The sequence below is a fragment of the Budorcas taxicolor genome, unplaced genomic scaffold (assembly GCF_023091745.1).
Source record: "Budorcas taxicolor isolate Tak-1 unplaced genomic scaffold, Takin1.1 scaffold290, whole genome shotgun sequence".
Lineage (NCBI taxonomy): Eukaryota > Metazoa > Chordata > Mammalia > Artiodactyla > Bovidae > Budorcas > Budorcas taxicolor.
This window is the reverse complement of record NW_026291984.1, coordinates 106,989-122,021: the sequence shown is the minus strand read 5'-3', so window position 1 is coordinate 122,021 and position 15,033 is coordinate 106,989. Positions and strand designations below refer to the sequence as shown.

Genomic DNA, 15,033 nt, shown 5'->3' with positions numbered 1-15,033 from the left:
GTGGCGGCCGGGGCTTTGGAAGCCTGTGTGGTCCTCTTGCTGTCTCTCTCTCTCCCTCTTTCTCCGTCTCCCTTACTTGTGGTTTCCGGCTCTTGACCTGTCTGGGCTGCGGGGGGTGTGTCTGTGTCTGGGGGGGCGGGCGTGAGGGTGTGTGTGTGTGTGTGTGTGTGTGTGTGCGTGTGTGTGTGCGGTGCGCCCGCGCCTGCGGGAGACCGCGACGTTGCCTGCCAGGATGCGTCTGGGGGTGGGGCTGGGGCCCCGGCCCCGCCCAGAATTGCCTGAGGCCCGCCAAGGGAGCCCCAGACAGAGACCCCCGCGCCCGCGCCCCCGCCCCCGCCGTTCCTCTGGTTTCCTGGACGCCGAAAGCCGAGGGGCTCGCGGGCCGCGCGGAGGCAACCCAGGTGTGCAGCGGGAGTCGGGGCCCCGGCCACCCAACCTGAGAGGGGCTGGAAGGCAGGCGGCGGCTCTGAGCGCGGTGGGGTGCCAGGGGCCAGCGGCAGGTGCGGCTTGCGGTGCGGCTGGGGCCGGGGGCTAAAGGAGAGGGCAGGCAGGGAAAAAAAGAAACAACAAAAAGCCTACAGCACCCGGTATTCCCAGGCGGTCTCCCATCCAAGTACTAACCGGGCCCGACCCTGCTTAGCTTCCGAGATCAGACGAGATCGGGCGCGTTCAGGGTGGTATGGCCGTAGACGGAGGCGGCGGCCGCCAGGCGCCCTAAGAGCCCTGCGCTGCGCCTGCCTTTCGCTCTGACCCGCCGGTCGGGCCAGCCGGCGGCCGCAGCTCTCCAGCTCTCCACGGAGCGCGCGCTGCACTTGAGCTGCACCACCCGCGACCGGACTCCCGGCGGCCCGGTGGCCGGCCCACGCCGCCCCGCCCCCCGCCCCCCGTCACCCCCGGCCAACGCTCGGCCGGCCCGGCCCAGCCCGGCCCGGGGGACCACAGGGCTTCCGGGACCGGGAGCAGCCGGGCCGGGTGTGCCTGCCAGGGGGTGTAGGGGGGAGGGTGGAGTGAGGGGCACGGAGGTCTTGGCGCTCTCCCACCCTGGGACCCTCCAGGCACCACCCCGCTCGGGGGCCGCCGCCCCTCCCCCACCCCCTCGCCCACCTCCCCAAGGCGTTTGCTGCCCAGGGCCTCGGGGCCCGCTGGGGCCCGCGGTCCTCTGAGCCTCCTGCGGGCCTAGGCGCAGCCCAGCCGTGGCCCTGAGCGCCCATCCTGCCCGGCACCTGCGCGGTGCCCAAACCCACCTGCAGCCACCAGCGCCGGCGACCAGAGCTCGTCAGCCCCGCCCCTTCGCCCTACCGAGGCCCCCGCCTCCCCTTGCCCCCACGCCGCCCTCCAAGCACAGGACCTTGCTGAGGGTGCAGACGAGCGACATGCAGCCACACGGACAGGCACACAGACACACTCGCAGGCACCCACGCCAAGCGAGACAGCCGGCCGGCGCAAGCTCGTCAGCCAGGGCCACAGCCACAGCACCCACCCGTGAGAGGCCGGGGCCAGAGGAAGGGACGGCAGGCCGGGGGTCAGGAGAGACAGAGACGGACAGAGATGAAGGTTCAGAGACAGGCTCCCAAGACGGCGAGAGGGCAGATGCAGATGCAGATGCAGATGCAGATGCAGACAGACAGACAGACAGACACGAGCGCGCAGGCACACCCAGGGAGCGAGAGCCAGAGAGAGGGAGACACAGAGCGACCGACAGAGAGACGGAAAGCGGGAGACGGACAGGGGACAGGGGATGGCATCCCATCCGTGACGGACACTCTGGCACAGACCGTCACACACCGCAGAGAGCGGCCCGTGCGCAAGGGAGGGGGCGTCAGCCTTGGGCCGGGCGAGCCCCGGCTGGACGCGGTGCCCTGGGGCTGGCAATCACCCGTGGGGACCCCAAGACTTCCTCGCAGCCGAGGTCTCAAAGGTCCCCTTCGGCTTGGCTCCCTGAGGCGAGACCCAGCCCCCGCCCCCAGGCCAGAGGGTGAGTGTGGGAGAGAGTGTGCGTGTGAGTGTGTCGGTGGGCGACGGTGGGGTCGGGTCGACTGGGGGGGCCGGGTGGATACCCACAGCGGAGGGGGGCGGGTGTGGCGGCCGGGGCTTTGGAAGCCTGTGTGGTCCTCTTGCTGTCTCTCTCTCTCCCTCTTTCTCCGTCTCCCTTACTTGTGGTTTCCGGCTCTTGACCTGTCTGGGCTGCGGGGGGTGTGTCTGTGTCTGGGGGGGCGGGCGTGAGGGTGTGTGTGTGTGTGTGTGTGTGTGTGTGCGTGTGTGTGTGCGGTGCGCCCGCGCCTGCGGGAGACCGCGACGTTGCCTGCCAGGATGCGTCTGGGGGTGGGGCTGGGGCCCCGGCCCCGCCCAGAATTGCCTGAGGCCCGCCAAGGGAGCCCCAGACAGAGACCCCCGCGCCCGCGCCCCCGCCCCCGCCGTTCCTCTGGTTTCCTGGACGCCGAAAGCCGAGGGGCTCGCGGGCCGCGCGGAGGCAACCCAGGTGTGCAGCGGGAGTCGGGGCCCCGGCCACCCAACCTGAGAGGGGCTGGAAGGCAGGCGGCGGCTCTGAGCGCGGTGGGGTGCCAGGGGCCAGCGGCAGGTGCGGCTTGCGGTGCGGCTGGGGCCGGGGGCTAAAGGAGAGGGCAGGCAGGGAAAAAAAGAAACAACAAAAAGCCTACAGCACCCGGTATTCCCAGGCGGTCTCCCATCCAAGTACTAACCGGGCCCGACCCTGCTTAGCTTCCGAGATCAGACGAGATCGGGCGCGTTCAGGGTGGTATGGCCGTAGACGGAGGCGGCGGCCGCCAGGCGCCCTAAGAGCCCTGCGCTGCGCCTGCCTTTCGCTCTGACCCGCCGGTCGGGCCAGCCGGCGGCCGCAGCTCTCCAGCTCTCCACGGAGCGCGCGCTGCACTTGAGCTGCACCACCCGCGACCGGACTCCCGGCGGCCCGGTGGCCGGCCCACGCCGCCCCGCCCCCCGCCCCCCGTCACCCCCGGCCAACGCTCGGCCGGCCCGGCCCAGCCCGGCCCGGGGGACCACAGGGCTTCCGGGACCGGGAGCAGCCGGGCCGGGTGTGCCTGCCGGGGGGTGTAGGGGGGAGGGTGGAGTGAGGGGCGCGGAGGTCTTGGCGCTCTCCCACCCTGGGACCCTCCAGGCACCACCCCGCTCGGGGGCCGCCGCCCCTCCCCCACCCCCTCGCCCACCTCCCCAAGGCGTTCGCTGCCCAGGGCCTCGGGGCCCGCTGGGGCCCGCGGTCCTCTGAGCCTCCTGCGGGCCTAGGCGCAGCCCAGCCGTGGCCCTGAGCGCCCATCCTGCCCGGCACCTGCGCGGTGCCCAAACCCACCTGCAGCCACCAGCGCCGGCGACCAGAGCTCGTCAGCCCCGCCCCTTCGCCCTACCGAGGCCCCCCCCTCCCCTTGCCCCCACGCCGCCCTCCAAGCACAGGACCTTGCTGAGGGTGCAGACGAGCGACATGCAGCCACACGGACAGGCACACAGACACGCTCGCAGGCACCCACGCCAAGCGAGACAGCCGGCCTGCGCAAGCTCGTCAGCCAGGGCCACAGCCACAGCACCCACCCGTGAGAGGCCGGGGCCAGAGGAAGGGACGGCAGGCCGGGGGTCAGGAGAGACAGAGACGGAAAGAGATGAAGGTTCAGAGACAGGCTCCCAAGACGGCGAGAGGGCAGATGCAGATGCAGATGCAGATGCAGATAGACAGACAGACAGACAGACAGACACGAGCGCGCAGGCACACCCAGGGAGGGAGAGCCAGAGAGAGGGAGACACAGAGCGACCGACAGAGAGACGGAAAGCGGGAGACGGACAGGGGACAGGGGATGGCATCCCATCCGAGACGGACACTCTGGCACAGACCGTCACACACCGCAGAGAGCGGCCCGTGCGCAAGGGAGGGGGCGTCAGCCTTGGGCCGGGCGAGCCCCGGCTGGACGCGGTGCCCTGGGGCTGGCAGTCACCCGTGGGGACCCCAAGACTTCTTCGCAGCCGAGGTCTCAAAGGTCCCCTTCGGCTTGGCTCCCTGAGGCGAGACCCAGCCCCCGCCCCCAGGCCAGAGGGTGAGTGTGGGAGAGAGTGTGCGTGTGAGTGTGTCGGTGGGCGACGGTGGGGTCGGGTCGACTGGGGGGGGCCGGGTGGATACCCGCAGCGGAGGGGGGCGGGTGTGGCGGCCGGGGCTTTGGAAGCCTGTGTGGTCCTCTTGCTGTCTCTCTCTCTCCCTCTTTCTCCGTCTCCCTTACTTGTGGTTTCCGGCTCTTGGCCTGTCTGGGCTGCGGGGGGTGTGTCTGTGTTTGGGGGGGCGGGCGTGAGGGTGTGTGTGAGGGTGTGTGTGTGTGTGTGTGTGTGTGTGTTGTGCGCCCGCGCCTGCGGGAGACCGCGAGGTTGCCTGCCAGGATGCGTCTGGGGGTGGGGCTGGGGCCCCGGCCCCGCCCAGAATTGCCTGAGGCCCGCCAAGGGAGCCCCAGACAGAGACCCCCGCGCCCGCGCCCCCGCCCCCGCCGTTCCTCTGGTTTCCTGGACGCCGAAAGCCGAGGGGCTCGCGGGCCGCGCGGAGGCAACCCAGGTGTGCAGCGGGAGTCGGGGCCCCGGCCACCCAACCTGAGAGGGGCTGGAAGGCAGGCGGCGGCTCTGAGCGCGGTGGGGTGCCAGGGGCCAGCGGCAGGTGCGGCTTGCGGTGCGGCTGGGGCCGGGGGCTAAAGGAGAGGGCAGGCAGGGAAAAAAAGAAACAACAAAAAGCCTACAGCACCCGGTATTCCCAGGCGGTCTCCCATCCAAGTACTAACCGGGCCCGACCCTGCTTAGCTTCCGAGATCAGACGAGATCGGGCGCGTTCAGGGTGGTATGGCCGTAGACGGAGGCGGCGGCCGCCAGGCGCCCTAAGAGCCCTGCGCTGCGCCTGCCTTTCGCTCTGACCTGCCGGTCGAGCCAGCCGGCGGCCGCAGCTCTCCAGCTCTCCACGGAGCGCGCGCTGCACTTGAGCTGCACCACCCGCGACCGGACTCCCGGCGGCCCGGTGGCCGGCCCACGCCGCCCCGCCCCCCGCCCCCCGTCACCCCCGGCCAACGCTCGGCCGGCCCGGCCCAGCCCGGCCCGGGGGACCACAGGGCTTCCGGGACCGGGAGCAGCCGGGCCGGGTGTGCCTGCCGGGGGGTGTAGGGGGGAGGGTGGAGTGAGGGGCGCGGAGGTCTTGGCGCTCTCCCACCCTGGGACCCTCCAGGCACCACCCCGCTCGGGGGCCGCCGCCACTCCCCCACCCCCTCGCCCACCTCCCCAAGGCGTTCGCTGCCCAGGGCCTCGGGGCCCGCTGGGGCCCGCGGTCCTCTGAGCCTCCTGCGGGCCTAGGCGCAGCCCAGCCGTGGCCCTGAGCGCCCATCCTGCCCGGCACCTGCGCGGTGCCCAAACCCACCTGCAGCCACCAGCGCCGGCGACCAGAGCTCGTCATCCCCGCCCCTTCGCCCTACCGAGCCCCCCCCCCCCCCCGCCCTTGCCCCCACGCCGCCCTCCAAGCACAGGACCTTGCTGAGGGTGCAGACGAGCGACATGCAGCCACACGGACAGGCACACAGACACGCTCGCAGGCACCCACGCCAAGCGAGACAGCCGGCCGGCGCAAGCTCATCAGCCAGGGCCACAGCCACAGCACCCACCCGTGAGAGGCCGGGGCCAGAGGAAGGGACGGCAGGCCGGGGGTCAGGAGAGACAGAGACGGAAAGAGATGAAGGTTCAGAGACAGGCTCCCAAGACGGCGAGAGGGCAGATGCAGATGCAGATGCAGATGCAGACAGACAGACAGACAGACAGACAGACACGAGCGCGCAGGCACACCCAGGGAGGGAGAGCCAGAGAGAGGGAGACACAGAGCGACCGACAGAGAGACGGAAAGCGGGAGACGGACAGGGGACAGGGGATGGCATCCCATCCGAGACGGACACTCTGGCACAGACCGTCACACACCGCAGAGAGCGGCCCGTGCGCAAGGGAGGGGGCGTCAGCCTTGGGCCGGGCGAGCCCCGGCTGGACGCGGTGCCCTGGGGCTGGCAATCACCCGTGGGGACCCCAAGACTTCCTCGCAGCCGAGGTCTCAAAGGTCCCCTTCGGCTTGGCTCCCTGAGGCGAGACCCAGCCCCCGCCCCCAGGCCAGAGGGTGAGTGTGGGAGAGAGTGTGCGTGTGAGTGTGTCGGTGGGCGACGGTGGGGTCGGGTCGACTGGGGGGGGCCGGGTGGATACCCACAGCGGAGGGGGGCGGGTGTGGCGGCCGGGGCTTTGGAAGCCTGTGTGGTCCTCTTGCTGTCTCTCTCTCTCCCTCTTTCTCCGTCTCCCTTACTTGTGGTTTCCGGCTCTTGACCTGTCTGGGCTGCGGGGGGTGTGTCTGTGTCTGGGGGGGCGGGCGTGAGGGGGTGTGTGTGTGTGTGTGTGTGTGTGTGTGTGTGTGTGTGCGTGTGTGTGTGCGGTGCGCCCGCGCCTGCGGGAGACCGCGACGTTGCCTGCCAGGATGCGTCTGGGGGTGGGGCTGGGGCCCCGGCCCCGCCCAGAATTGCCTGAGGCCCGCCAAGGGAGCCCCAGACAGAGACCCCCGCGCCCGCGCCCCCGCCCCCGCCGTTCCTCTGGTTTCCTGGACGCCGAAAGCCGAGGGGCTCGCGGGCCGCGCGGAGGCAACCCAGGTGTGCAGCGGGAGTCGGGGCCCCGGCCACCCAACCTGAGAGGGGCTGGAAGGCAGGCGGCGGCTCTGAGCGCGGTGGGGTGCCAGGGGCCAGCGGCAGGTGCGGCTTGCGGTGCGGCTGGGGCCGGGGGCTAAAGGAGAGGGCAGGCAGGGAAAAAAAGAAACAACAAAAAGCCTACAGCACCCGGTATTCCCAGGCGGTCTCCCATCCAAGTACTAACCGGGCCCGACCCTGCTTAGCTTCCGAGATCAGACGAGATCGGGCGCGTTCAGGGTGGTATGGCCGTAGACGGAGGCGGCGGCCGCCAGGCGCCCTAAGAGCCCTGCGCTGCGCCTGCCTTTCGCTCTGACCCGCCGGTCGGGCCAGCCGGCGGCCGCAGCTCTCCAGCTCTCCACGGAGCGCGCGCTGCACTTGAGCTGCACCACCCGCGACCGGACTCCCGGCGGCCCGGTGGCCGGCCCACGCCGCCCCGCCCCCCGCCCCCCGTCACCCCCGGCCAACGCTCGGCCGGCCCGGCCCAGCCCGGCCCGGGGGACCACAGGGCTTCCGGGACCGGGAGCAGCCGGGGCGGGAGTGCCTGCCGGGGGGTGTAGGGGGGAGGGTGGAGTGAGGGGCGCGGAGGTCTTGGCGCTCTCCCACCCTGGGACCCTCCAGGCACCACCCGGCTCGGGGGCCGCCGCCCCTCCCCCACCCCCTCGCCCACCTCCCCAAGGCGTTCGCTGCCCAGGGCCTCGGGGCCCGCTGGGGCCCGCGGTCCTCTGAGCCTCCTGCGGGCCTAGGCGCAGCCCAGCCGTGGCCCTGAGCGCCCATCCTGCCCGGCACCTGCGCGGTGCCCAAACCCACCTGCAGCCACCAGCGCCGGCGACCAGAGCTCGTCAGCCCCGCCCCTTCGCCCTACCGAGGCCCCCCCCTCCCCTTGCCCCCACGCCGCCCTCCAAGCACAGGACCTTGCTGAGGGTGCAGACGAGCGACATGCAGCCACACGGACAGGCACACAGACACACTCGCAGGCACCCACGCCAAGCGAGACAGCCGGCCGGCGCAAGCTCGTCAGCCAGGGCCACAGCCACAGCACCCACCCGTGAGAGGCCGGGGCCAGAGGAAGGGACGGCAGGCCGGGGGTCAGGAGAGACAGAGACGGACAGAGATGAAGGTTCAGAGACAGGCTCCCAAGACGGCGAGAGGGCAGATGCAGATGCAGATGCAGATGCAGACAGACAGACAGACAGACACGAGCGCGCAGGCACACCCAGGGAGCGAGAGCCAGAGAGAGGGAGACACAGAGCGACCGACAGAGAGACGGAAAGCGGGAGACGGACAGGGGACAGGGGATGGCATCCCATCCGAGACGGACACTCTGGCACAGACCGTCACACACCGCAGAGAGCGGCCCGTGCGCAAGGGAGGGGGCGTCAGCCTTGGGCCGGGCGAGCCCCGGCTGGACGCGGTGCCCTGGGGCTGGCAATCACCCGTGGGGACCCCAAGACTTCCTCGCAGCCGAGGTCTCAAAGGTCCCCTTCGGCTTGGCTCCCTGAGGCGAGACCCAGCCCCCGCCCCCAGGCCAGAGGGTGAGTGTGGGAGAGAGTGTGCGTGTGAGTGTGTCGGTGGGCGACGGTGGGGTCGGGTCGACTGGGGGGGGCCGGGTGGATACCCACAGCGGAGGGGGGCGGGTGTGGCGGCCGGGGCTTTGGAAGCCTGTGTGGTCCTCTTGCTGTCTCTCTCTCTCCCTCTTTCTCCGTCTCCCTTACTTGTGGTTTCCGGCTCTTGACCTGTCTGGGCTGCGGGGGGTGTGTCTGTGTCTGGGGGGGCGGGCGTGAGGGGGTGTGTGTGTGTGTGTGTGTGTGTGTGTGTGTGTGTGTGCGTGTGTGTGTGCGGTGCGCCCGCGCCTGCGGGAGACCGCGACGTTGCCTGCCAGGATGCGTCTGGGGGTGGGGCTGGGGCCCCGGCCCCGCCCAGAATTGCCTGAGGCCCGCCAAGGGAGCCCCAGACAGAGACCCCCGCGCCCGCGCCCCCGCCCCCCGCCGTTCCTCTGGTTTCCTGGACGCCGAAAGCCGAGGGGCTCGCGGGCCGCGCGGAGGCAACCCAGGTGTGCAGCGGGAGTCGGGGCCCCGGCCACCCAACCTGAGAGGGGCTGGAAGGCAGGCGGCGGCTCTGAGCGCGGTGGGGTGCCAGGGGCCAGCGGCAGGTGCGGCTTGCGGTGCGGCTGGGGCCGGGGGCTAAAGGAGAGGGCAGGCAGGGAAAAAAAGAAACAACAAAAAGCCTACAGCACCCGGTATTCCCAGGCGGTCTCCCATCCAAGTACTAACCGGGCCCGACCCTGCTTAGCTTCCGAGATCAGACGAGATCGGGCGCGTTCAGGGTGGTATGGCCGTAGACGGAGGCGGCGGCCGCCAGGCGCCCTAAGAGCCCTGCGCTGCGCCTGCCTTTCGCTCTGACCCGCCGGTCGGGCCAGCCGGCGGCCGCAGCTCTCCAGCTCTCCACGGAGCGCGCGCTGCACTTGAGCTGCACCACCCGCGACCGGACTCCCGGCGGCCCGGTGGCCGGCCCACGCCGCCCCGCCCCCCGCCCCCCGTCACCCCCGGCCAACGCTCGGCCGGCCCGGCCCAGCCCGGCCCGGGGGACCACAGGGCTTCCGGGACCGGGAGCAGCCGGGGCGGGAGTGCCTGCCGGGGGGTGTAGGGGGGAGGGTGGAGTGAGGGGCGCGGAGGTCTTGGCGCTCTCCCACCCTGGGACCCTCCAGGCACCACCCGGCTCGGGGGCCGCCGCCCCTCCCCCACCCCCTCGCCCACCTCCCCAAGGCGTTCGCTGCCCAGGGCCTCGGGGCCCGCTGGGGCCCGCGGTCCTCTGAGCCTCCTGCGGGCCTAGGCGCAGCCCAGCCGTGGCCCTGAGCGCCCATCCTGCCCGGCACCTGCGCGGTGCCCAAACCCACCTGCAGCCACCAGCGCCGGCGACCAGAGCTCGTCAGCCCCGCCCCTTCGCCCTACCGAGGCCCCCCCCTCCCCTTGCCCCCACGCCGCCCTCCAAGCACAGGACCTTGCTGAGGGTGCAGACGAGCGACATGCAGCCACACGGACAGGCACACAGACACACTCGCAGGCACCCACGCCAAGCGAGACAGCCGGCCGGCGCAAGCTCGTCAGCCAGGGCCACAGCCACAGCACCCACCCGTGAGAGGCCGGGGCCAGAGGAAGGGACGGCAGGCCGGGGGTCAGGAGAGACAGAGACGGACAGAGATGAAGGTTCAGAGACAGGCTCCCAAGACGGCGAGAGGGCAGATGCAGATGCAGATGCAGATGCAGACAGACAGACAGACAGACACGAGCGCGCAGGCACACCCAGGGAGCGAGAGCCAGAGAGAGGGAGACACAGAGCGACCGACAGAGAGACGGAAAGCGGGAGACGGACAGGGGACAGGGGATGGCATCCCATCCGAGACGGACACTCTGGCACAGACCGTCACACACCGCAGAGAGCGGCCCGTGCGCAAGGGAGGGGGCGTCAGCCTTGGGCCGGGCGAGCCCCGGCTGGACGCGGTGCCCTGGGGCTGGCAATCACCCGTGGGGACCCCAAGACTTCCTCGCAGCCGAGGTCTCAAAGGTCCCCTTCGGCTTGGCTCCCTGAGGCGAGACCCAGCCCCCGCCCCCAGGCCAGAGGGTGAGTGTGGGAGAGAGTGTGCGTGTGAGTGTGTCGGTGGGCGACGGTGGGGTCGGGTCGACTGGGGGGGGCCGGGTGGATACCCACAGCGGAGGGGGGCGGGTGTGGCGGCCGGGGCTTTGGAAGCCTGTGTGGTCCTCTTGCTGTCTCTCTCTCTCCCTCTTTCTCCGTCTCCCTTACTTGTGGTTTCCGGCTCTTGACCTGTCTGGGCTGCGGGGGGTGTGTCTGTGTCTGGGGGGGCGGGCGTGAGGGGGTGTGTGTGTGTGTGTGTGTGTGTGTGTGTGTGTGTGTGCGTGTGTGTGTGCGGTGCGCCCGCGCCTGCGGGAGACCGCGACGTTGCCTGCCAGGATGCGTCTGGGGGTGGGGCTGGGGCCCCGGCCCCGCCCAGAATTGCCTGAGGCCCGCCAAGGGAGCCCCAGACAGAGACCCCCGCGCCCGCGCCCCCGCCCCCGCCGTTCCTCTGGTTTCCTGGACGCCGAAAGCCGAGGGGCTCGCGGGCCGCGCGGAGGCAACCCAGGTGTGCAGCGGGAGTCGGGGCCCCGGCCACCCAACCTGAGAGGGGCTGGAAGGCAGGCGGCGGCTCTGAGCGCGGTGGGGTGCCAGGGGCCAGCGGCAGGTGCGGCTTGCGGTGCGGCTGGGGCCGGGGGCTAAAGGAGAGGGCAGGCAGGGAAAAAAAGAAACAACAAAAAGCCTACAGCACCCGGTATTCCCAGGCGGTCTCCCATCCAAGTACTAACCGGGCCCGACCCTGCTTAGCTTCCGAGATCAGACGAGATCGGGCGCGTTCAGGGTGGTATGGCCGTAGACGGAGGCGGCGGCCGCCAGGCGCCCTAAGAGCCCTGCGCTGCGCCTGCCTTTCGCTCTGACCCGCCGGTCGGGCCAGCCGGCGGCCGCAGCTCTCCAGCTCTCCACGGAGCGCGCGCTGCACTTGAGCTGCACCACCCGCGACCGGACTCCCGGCGGCCCGGTGGCCGGCCCACGCCGCCCCGCCCCCCGCCCCCCGTCACCCCCGGCCAACGCTCGGCCGGCCCGGCCCAGCCCGGCCCGGGGGACCACAGGGCTTCCGGGACCGGGAGCAGCCGGGGCGGGAGTGCCTGCCGGGGGGTGTAGGGGGGAGGGTGGAGTGAGGGGCGCGGAGGTCTTGGCGCTCTCCCACCCTGGGACCCTCCAGGCACCACCCGGCTCGGGGGCCGCCGCCCCTCCCCCACCCCCTCGCCCACCTCCCCAAGGCGTTCGCTGCCCAGGGCCTCGGGGCCCGCTGGGGCCCGCGGTCCTCTGAGCCTCCTGCGGGCCTAGGCGCAGCCCAGCCGTGGCCCTGAGCGCCCATCCTGCCCGGCACCTGCGCGGTGCCCAAACCCACCTGCAGCCACCAGCGCCGGCGACCAGAGCTCGTCAGCCCCGCCCCTTCGCCCTACCGAGGCCCCCCCCTCCCCTTGCCCCCACGCCGCCCTCCAAGCACAGGACCTTGCTGAGGGTGCAGACGAGCGACATGCAGCCACACGGACAGGCACACAGACACACTCGCAGGCACCCACGCCAAGCGAGACAGCCGGCCGGCGCAAGCTCGTCAGCCAGGGCCACAGCCACAGCACCCACCCGTGAGAGGCCGGGGCCAGAGGAAGGGACGGCAGGCCGGGGGTCAGGAGAGACAGAGACGGACAGAGATGAAGGTTCAGAGACAGGCTCCCAAGACGGCGAGAGGGCAGATGCAGATGCAGATGCAGATGCAGACAGACAGACAGACAGACACGAGCGCGCAGGCACACCCAGGGAGCGAGAGCCAGAGAGAGGGAGACACAGAGCGACCGACAGAGAGACGGAAAGCGGGAGACGGACAGGGGACAGGGGATGGCATCCCATCCGAGACGGACACTCTGGCACAGACCGTCACACACCGCAGAGAGCGGCCCGTGCGCAAGGGAGGGGGCGTCAGCCTTGGGCCGGGCGAGCCCCGGCTGGACGCGGTGCCCTGGGGCTGGCAATCACCCGTGGGGACCCCAAGACTTCCTCGCAGCCGAGGTCTCAAAGGTCCCCTTCGGCTTGGCTCCCTGAGGCGAGACCCAGCCCCCGCCCCCAGGCCAGAGGGTGAGTGTGGGAGAGAGTGTGCGTGTGAGTGTGTCGGTGGGCGACGGTGGGGTCGGGTCGACTGGGGGGGGCCGGGTGGATACCCACAGCGGAGGGGGGCGGGTGTGGCGGCCGGGGCTTTGGAAGCCTGTGTGGTCCTCTTGCTGTCTCTCTCTCTCCCTCTTTCTCCGTCTCCCTTACTTGTGGTTTCCGGCTCTTGACCTGTCTGGGCTGCGGGGGGTGTGTCTGTGTCTGGGGGGGCGGGCGTGAGGGGGTGTGTGTGTGTGTGTGTGTGTGTGTGTGTGTGTGTGTGCGTGTGTGTGTGCGGTGCGCCCGCGCCTGCGGGAGACCGCGACGTTGCCTGCCAGGATGCGTCTGGGGGTGGGGCTGGGGCCCCGGCCCCGCCCAGAATTGCCTGAGGCCCGCCAAGGGAGCCCCAGACAGAGACCCCCGCGCCCGCGCCCCCGCCCCCGCCGTTCCTCTGGTTTCCTGGACGCCGAAAGCCGAGGGGCTCGCGGGCCGCGCGGAGGCAACCCAGGTGTGCAGCGGGAGTCGGGGCCCCGGCCACCCAACCTGAGAGGGGCTGGAAGGCAGGCGGCGGCTCTGAGCGCGGTGGGGTGCCAGGGGCCAGCGGCAGGTGCGGCTTGCGGTGCGGCTGGGGCCGGGGGCTAAAGGAGAGGGCAGGCAGGGAAAAAAAGAAACAACAAAAAGCCTACAGCACCCGGTATTCCCAGGCGGTCTCCCATCCAAGTACTAACCGGGCCCGACCCTGCTTAGCTTCCGAGATCAGACGAGATCGGGCGCGTTCAGGGTGGTATGGCCGTAGACGGAGGCGGCGGCCGCCAGGCGCCCTAAGAGCCCTGCGCTGCGCCTGCCTTTCGCTCTGACCCGCCGGTCGGGCCAGCCGGCGGCCGCAGCTCTCCAGCTCTCCACGGAGCGCGCGCTGCACTTGAGCTGCACCACCCGCGACCGGACTCCCGGCGGCCCGGTGGCCGGCCCACGCCGCCCCGCCCCCCGCCCCCCGTCACCCCCGGCCAACGCTCGGCCGGCCCGGCCCAGCCCGGCCCGGGGGACCACAGGGCTTCCGGGACCGGGAGCAGCCGGGCCGGGTGTGCCTGCCGGGGGGTGTAGGGGGGAGGGTGGAGTGAGGGGCGCGGAGGTCTTGGCGCTCTCCCACCCTGGGACCCTCCAGGCACCACCCGGCTCGGGGGCCGCCGCCCCTCCCCCACCCCCTCGCCCACCTCCCCAAGGCGTTCGCTGCCCAGGGCCTCGGGGCCCGCTGGGGCCCGCGGTCCTCTGAGCCTCCTGCGGGCCTAGGCGCAGCCCAGCCGTGGCCCTGAGCGCCCATCCTGCCCGGCACCTGCGCGGTGCCCAAACCCACCTGCAGCCACCAGCGCCGGCGACCAGAGCTCGTCAGCCCCGCCCCTTCGCCCTACCGAGGCCCCCCCCTCCCCTTGCCCCCACGCCGCCCTCCAAGCACAGGACCTTGCTGAGGGTGCAGACGAGCGACATGCAGCCACACGGACAGGCACACAGACACACTCGCAGGCACCCACGCCAAGCGAGACAGCCGGCCGGCGCAAGCTCGTCAGCCAGGGCCACAGCCACAGCACCCACCCGTGAGAGGCCGGGGCCAGAGGAAGGGACGGCAGGCCGGGGGTCAGGAGAGACAGAGACGGACAGAGATGAAGGTTCAGAGACAGGCTCCCAAGACGGCGAGAGGGCAGATGCAGATGCAGATGCAGATGCAGATGCAGACAGACAGACAGACAGACACGAGCGCGCAGGCACACCCAGGGAGCGAGAGCCAGAGAGAGGGAGACACAGAGCGACCGACAGAGAGACGGAAAGCGGGAGACGGACAGGGGACAGGGGATGGCATCCCATCCGAGACGGACACTCTGGCACAGACCGTCACACACCGCAGAGAGCGGCCCGTGCGCAAGGGAGGGGGCGTCAGCCTTGGGCCGGGCGAGCCCCGGCTGGACGCGGTGCCCTGGGGCTGGCAATCACCCGTGGGGACCCCAAGACTTCCTCGCAGCCGAGGTCTCAAAGGTCCCCTTCGGCTTGGCTCCCTGAGGCGAGACCCAGCCCCCGCCCCCAGGCCAGAGGGTGAGTGTGGGAGAGAGTGTGCGTGTGAGTGTGTCGGTGGGCGACGGTGGGGTCGGGTCGACTGGGGGGGCCGGGTGGATACCCACAGCGGAGGGGGGCGGGTGTGGCGGCCGGGGCTTTGGAAGCCTGTGTGGTCCTCTTGCTGTCTCTCTCTCTCCCTCTTTCTCCGTCTCCCTTACTTGTGGTTTCCGGCTCTTGACCTGTCTGGGCTGCGGGGGGTGTGTCTGTGTCTGGGGGGGCGGGCGTGAGGGGGTGTGTGTGTGTGTGTGTGTGTGTGTGTGTGTGTGTGCGTGTGTGTGTGCGGTGCGCCCGCGCCTGCGGGAGACCGCGACGTTGCCTGCCAGGATGCGTCTGGGGGTGGGGCTGGGGCCCCGGCCCCGCCCAGAATTGCCTGAGGCCCGCCAAGGGAGCCCCAGACAGAGACCCCCGCGCCCGCGCCCCCGCCCCCGCCGTTCCTCTGGTTTCCTGGACGCCGAAAGCCGAGGGGCTCGCGGGCCGCGCGGAGGCAACCCAGGTGTGCAGCGGGAGTCGGGGCCCCGGCCACCCA

General features: G+C 71.4%; 7 non-coding genes across 7 annotated transcripts; all 7 read right to left on the bottom strand.

Moving 5' to 3' along the window:
- Nucleotides 1-572: 572 nt before the first annotated feature.
- LOC128071192 (5S ribosomal RNA) lies at nt 573-691 on the bottom strand. Its single transcript, XR_008201735.1, has one exon. It is a non-coding gene; the product is annotated as a 5S ribosomal RNA (ribosomal RNA).
- A 1,959-nt stretch (nt 692-2,650) lies between these two features.
- Nucleotides 2,651-2,769, bottom strand: LOC128071190 (5S ribosomal RNA). Its single transcript, XR_008201733.1, has one exon. It is a non-coding gene; the product is annotated as a 5S ribosomal RNA (ribosomal RNA).
- A 1,960-nt stretch (nt 2,770-4,729) lies between these two features.
- Nucleotides 4,730-4,848, bottom strand: LOC128071188 (5S ribosomal RNA). Its single transcript, XR_008201732.1, has one exon. It is a non-coding gene; the product is annotated as a 5S ribosomal RNA (ribosomal RNA).
- A 1,979-nt stretch (nt 4,849-6,827) lies between these two features.
- LOC128071187 (5S ribosomal RNA) lies at nt 6,828-6,946 on the bottom strand. The gene has a single exon (XR_008201731.1). It is a non-coding gene; the product is annotated as a 5S ribosomal RNA (ribosomal RNA).
- A 1,967-nt stretch (nt 6,947-8,913) lies between these two features.
- Nucleotides 8,914-9,032, bottom strand: LOC128071186 (5S ribosomal RNA). The gene has a single exon (XR_008201730.1). It is a non-coding gene; the product is annotated as a 5S ribosomal RNA (ribosomal RNA).
- A 1,966-nt stretch (nt 9,033-10,998) lies between these two features.
- On the bottom strand, nt 10,999-11,117 carry LOC128071185 (5S ribosomal RNA). The gene has a single exon (XR_008201729.1). It is a non-coding gene; the product is annotated as a 5S ribosomal RNA (ribosomal RNA).
- Nucleotides 11,118-13,083: 1,966 nt separating this feature from the next.
- LOC128071263 (5S ribosomal RNA) lies at nt 13,084-13,202 on the bottom strand. Its single transcript, XR_008201802.1, has one exon. It is a non-coding gene; the product is annotated as a 5S ribosomal RNA (ribosomal RNA).
- Nucleotides 13,203-15,033: the final 1,831 nt, after the last annotated feature.